Genomic DNA, 4,967 nt, shown 5'->3' with positions numbered 1-4,967 from the left:
CATGTGACATCCATTAACATATATGTGTTTGTTTTTATGTATCAGTTAAAAGTAAACTAAAAATTCCAGAGTCTTCATACAACCAAGGTTTATTTCTTACTTCAGATCTGTGCCACCATTACCTAGCAGCAGATTTGCTTCACACTGCGGACATGATGTCTCCTTAGGAGCTCTGGCTCAGTCATCAGCTGCCTTGGCCTGGATACCACGCCCATCCATTCCGCCCGAGGCTGCTGGTGAAGCCCCCATCAGCTTGCTTTTCTGAGTCTTATTCCAAAGTGGCATAAAGCAATATTTCTGTGTGTCAAAGGGGAAGGGAATCAGATGCAAATATTTGGAGTTCTTAGGGACACCTGTGGTTTTGGTTCCTTCACAAGCCACACATGATCAATTTCTTTTCTCACTTCTCTGGGATTCATACTATATGAAACAATTAATTTTACCTTTTGTCCTTGGTGATGGATGGTCACCTAGAGTCATAATAAAGAGAATAAACAGTATACAGAAGCTGATAGTGCGATAACTGTCCACTGGGATCTGTATCGGGAGACTAGGTGTGTGCTTTTGCCGATGGGATAATGGTAGCATTTTGTAAGGAGGGAGTATGTCAGTGTTGTTGTTTTCTCTAAGCACGAGTGGAGATTTGTTCACGAATGTCGGCTCTCTGGGTGGGGGTAGCCTGAGAGAACTCCATGGGTCACCTCCGCCCTACCTGTGTGAATTGGACCCCGTGAGATACGTGGATCTTCTTGGTCCTGGGCAGGGAGGGAGGTCCAAGTCTGCCATCTACGTTTTCTGGTTAGAATTCGGTGGCACTGTTGTTAAAGTTAGCATTTCAAGCCTTACCCACAAACGGCCTGAGCGCCATTTTCCCTTGTGGCAGTCAACGCTGGTGAAAGAAGCAGAAACACCTTGGAGGTTAAAAGAAGATTCATTGCAATAAATTAATTTCTGGAGAAAAAAACCCATCAGTATGATGTAGGGGCGGGCCAGCAGCTACCAAGGCTAGGAAGCTGTTATTCCAAGATAAAGAAGTCACTGAACTGATGGATTGAGTTATGGAGATGTGAACACATTTTCAAATAAATCCTTCCCACTAATTGCTATGGAAATATCTAAATAGAATACATAATTAACACTAGAGGAATCAGAAGGAATAGAAGTACAAGGACTGGGGAAGTTGAGGCATTATAATACTGTGATCTCTTTCCCTCGCTTGCTCTCTCATTTCCAGGTACACCAGCTTGTGCACTGGGAAGAAAGACCATTAAAATAACAAAAGGCACAGCCCAAAAGTTCTTCAGAGAAGTCCCATTCTTCTTGGCCAAAGGGCTATCAAAGGAGTGGGCTTATGGGCTAGGACTTTTTTGGCAGCACCTGCCTTATTCCAAACGACACAGTGTAAAAGACAAAGCAGAACGAAACTGCCCTTCCTCAGCTGCCAGACTCTGCCTGCAGAGAAGGGAACCATGGGCTGAGCAAGGGCTTCCATCCCTCATGTGCTCTTAGCGAGAGAGTGCTCCTGTTCTACAAACACTCGCTCAACCTTGACCAATGCTGCTTTATTCACGATAGATAGGAAATGGAAACTACCAAAATGTCCTTCAGCTAATGAATGGATAATGCAAACGTGGCACATAAACAGTATGAAATATATTTAGCTGTAAAGAAAATTTTGCAGGTAAGTGGATGGACCCAAAAAACATTATATTGAGTGAGGTACTCCAAACCCATATTCAAACGTGACATATTCATTCTCATTTGATGTTCCTAGCTTCAGGTCTTCAGATGTGAGTACATATCCTGGGGTAGAAACCAGAAAAATAAAAATAACCAGTTATGGTAGTGGTGGTGATTGGGGTGGAGAGTGGATCCCAGGACATAGATGATGTGAAGGGGGAGGTGGGAAAAATGAAGAGGTTGCCTTTAACTGGGAAAGGGAAAGAGAGATCAATATATAAGGAGAGGAAGGGGAAACAACACTAAGAATGTTTGAAAAAACCTTAAGGAATCCATTATTTTTCATTTGCCTAAAATAACATAAAAGTGTATGTATCCCAACAGGAGGGAACGCATGCCTGGTCCTGGAAACCTGGCCACATATCTGGAACTAGTGAGGTCATGGACCTTAGAGAGAAACCAGTTATCACTACTGTATTAGGCCATCAGACTTTAACTGCATTTAAAAACTCATCCTTATACCCACAGAGAAGTGTACCTCTCATCAGAGAAGAAGTAGTACAGTGAGACCATTACAGAAAAACACACTGGCCACAATACAGGGGTCAACTGTGTGGTGCCCAATCCCAATGGCTACATCTACAGCACAGCCCCTGTACTAAGCTCAGGAAACAGCGTGGATGAGGGGGCAGAAAACTGTAAGAGCCAGAGGAACAGGATGTCTGCTGTGAGATTATGTTTTCCAGAATTGGCAGGGAAGCTACACCACGGTAGCGTAACAATATAGCTGCCTAAACAAGCACCAATAGACATATGGACATAGAAGGAGGAAGTTTCATGGGGCCCCACCTCTAGATAAAGAGATGCCCTCTTCAAACTCTGCCCCTGAGAAAGCCTGCCAGAAGTCAGCCTTTCCTTGTTGCTCAAGACCTCGCCTACAGGCTATTTAAGACCTGGTAGCCATATTTGCCATGATGCCTCTCCCACCCTCCTCAGGATCACCCAGGAGTGCTTTGCTCAGATTAAACCTGGCCTTATTAGTTTGGTTTGATTGACATTGGCAGCAGATTCCAATTAACCACTGGGGATTCAACACTTAGCACTAATGACTGCTAAGAGGGAGAATTAGGCATTCCTAGGAATAAGACCCTTAAATGGTTATCAATCCTGACATCATGTACAGACAAGCAATACTAAACACTAAGCATACTCAGTGCATTGTGTTCATTTATTTATGCATATATATACATACATGTATATACATATACGTATATATATGGTGATATATGTATATCTTCAAAGAAAAAGAAGCCATGAACTTGAGAAGCAGGGAGGATATGGGATAGGATGGAGAAAGGGGACATGGGAGGGATTGGAATGATGAAAGGAAAGGGGGAAATGATGTAATTCCATTATAATTAAGAATAAAAATAATTAGTAAAGAACTGACACATTTTGTAGGTTTAGAGAGCTTATCCCTAGGAACAACTATTTGTCTCACCCTTAGTACTCCTTGGTTGGCCTTAGTTCTTTATATAGGATTGGGGTCTCAAAGTTTTTCACTGTCCATTTTGTTTATCTATTGGTGATGTCCTTGTTTGGTTCAAGTTTAGACCGCCATGCTGGTAAGATTCTATTGGTGCAGCTTCTGACATCTACAGGAAGCAGCCTGATGCTCCCTCCGCCTCTTACAATCTTTCCACCCCACCTTTTGCAAGGTTCCTTGAGCCTTAGGTGCGGAAGTATTTTGTAGATGTATCTGCTGGGACAGAACTTCGCTTCAATGCTGCATTATGATTGGTTGTGGTTTTCTGTAGTGTAGATACTAATGTGACTAAGAGTAGTCCCACAGCTCACGTATTTGAATACTCAGGGAGTGAAACTTTTTAATAGGATTAGAAGGATTAGGAGGCGTGGCCTTGCTGGAGGAAGTGTGTCATTAGGTGTGTGTTCTGAGGTTTGCAAAAGCACACACAAGGGCCCAATGTTTCTCTCTTTAGTTTTCTCTATATCCAGGTCAGCTACTGCTTCCAGCACCACACCTGCTCGCCTCCATGACGATAACAGACTAAGTCTCAAAAACTGTAAGCAACCCCCAAATTCTTTTTTTAATTAATTAATTTATTTATTAAAGATTTCTGGGGGCTGGAGAGATGGCTCAGTGGTTAAGAGCATTGCCTGCTCTTCCAAAGGTCCTGAGTTCAATTCCCGGCAACCACATGGTGGCTCACAACCATCTATAAAGAGGTCTGGTGCCCTCTTCCGGTCTGCAGGCATACACACAGACAGAATATTGTATACATAATAAATAAATAAAATAAATATTTTAAAAAAAAGATTTCTGCCTCCTCCCCGCCACTGCCTCCCATTTCCCTTCCCCTCCCCCAATCAACTCCCCCTCCCTCGTCAGCCCAAAGAGCAATCAGGGTTCCCTGCCCTGTGGGAAGTCCAAGGACCACCTCCATCCAGGTCTAGTAAGTTGAGCATCCAAACTGCCTAGGCTCCCACAAAGCCAGTACGTGCAGTAGGATCAAAAACCCATTGCCATTGTTCTTGAGTTCTCAGTAGTCCTCATTGTCTGCTATGTTCAGTGAGTCCGGTTTTATCCCATGCTTTTTCAGACCCAGGCCAGCTGGCTTTGGTGAGTTCCCGATAGAACATCCCCATTGTCTCAGTGTGTGGGTGTACCCCTCGTGGTCCTGAGTTCCTTGCTCGTGCTCTCTCTCCTTCTGCTCCTGATTTGGACTTTGAGATATCAGTCCGGTGCTCCAATGTGGGTCTCTGTCTCAGTCTCCTTTCATTGCGTGATGGAGGTTAATATTCAGGAGGATGCCTATATGTTTTTCTTTGGGTTCACCTTATTTAGCTTCTCTAGGATCATGAATTATAGGCTCAATGTCCTTTATTTATGGCTAGAAACCAAATATGAGTGAGTACATCCCATGTTCATCTTTTTGGGTCTGGCTTACCTCACTCAGGATAGTGTTTTCTATTTCCATCCATTTGCATGCAAAATTCAAGAAGTCATTGTGTTTTACTGCTGAGTAGAACTCTAATATGTATATATTCCATACTTTCTTCATCCATTCTTCCATTGAAGGGCATCTAGGTTGTTTCCAGGTCCTGGCTATTATAAACAATGCTGCTATGAACATAGTAGAGCATATACTTTTGTTGTATGATAGGGCATCTCTTGGGTATATTCCCAAGAGTGGTATTGCTGGGTCCAAGGGTAGGTTGATCCCGAATTTCCTGAGAAACCGCCACACTGCTTTCCAAAGTGGTTG

This window comes from Microtus oregoni, unplaced genomic scaffold (assembly GCF_018167655.1).
Source record: "Microtus oregoni isolate MIOR12 unplaced genomic scaffold, Mior012 000026F_ref0000081, whole genome shotgun sequence".
NCBI classification, from domain to species: domain Eukaryota; kingdom Metazoa; phylum Chordata; class Mammalia; order Rodentia; family Cricetidae; genus Microtus; species Microtus oregoni.
The sequence above is the reverse complement of the archived record's forward strand: the minus strand, read 5'-3'. Positions refer to the sequence as shown.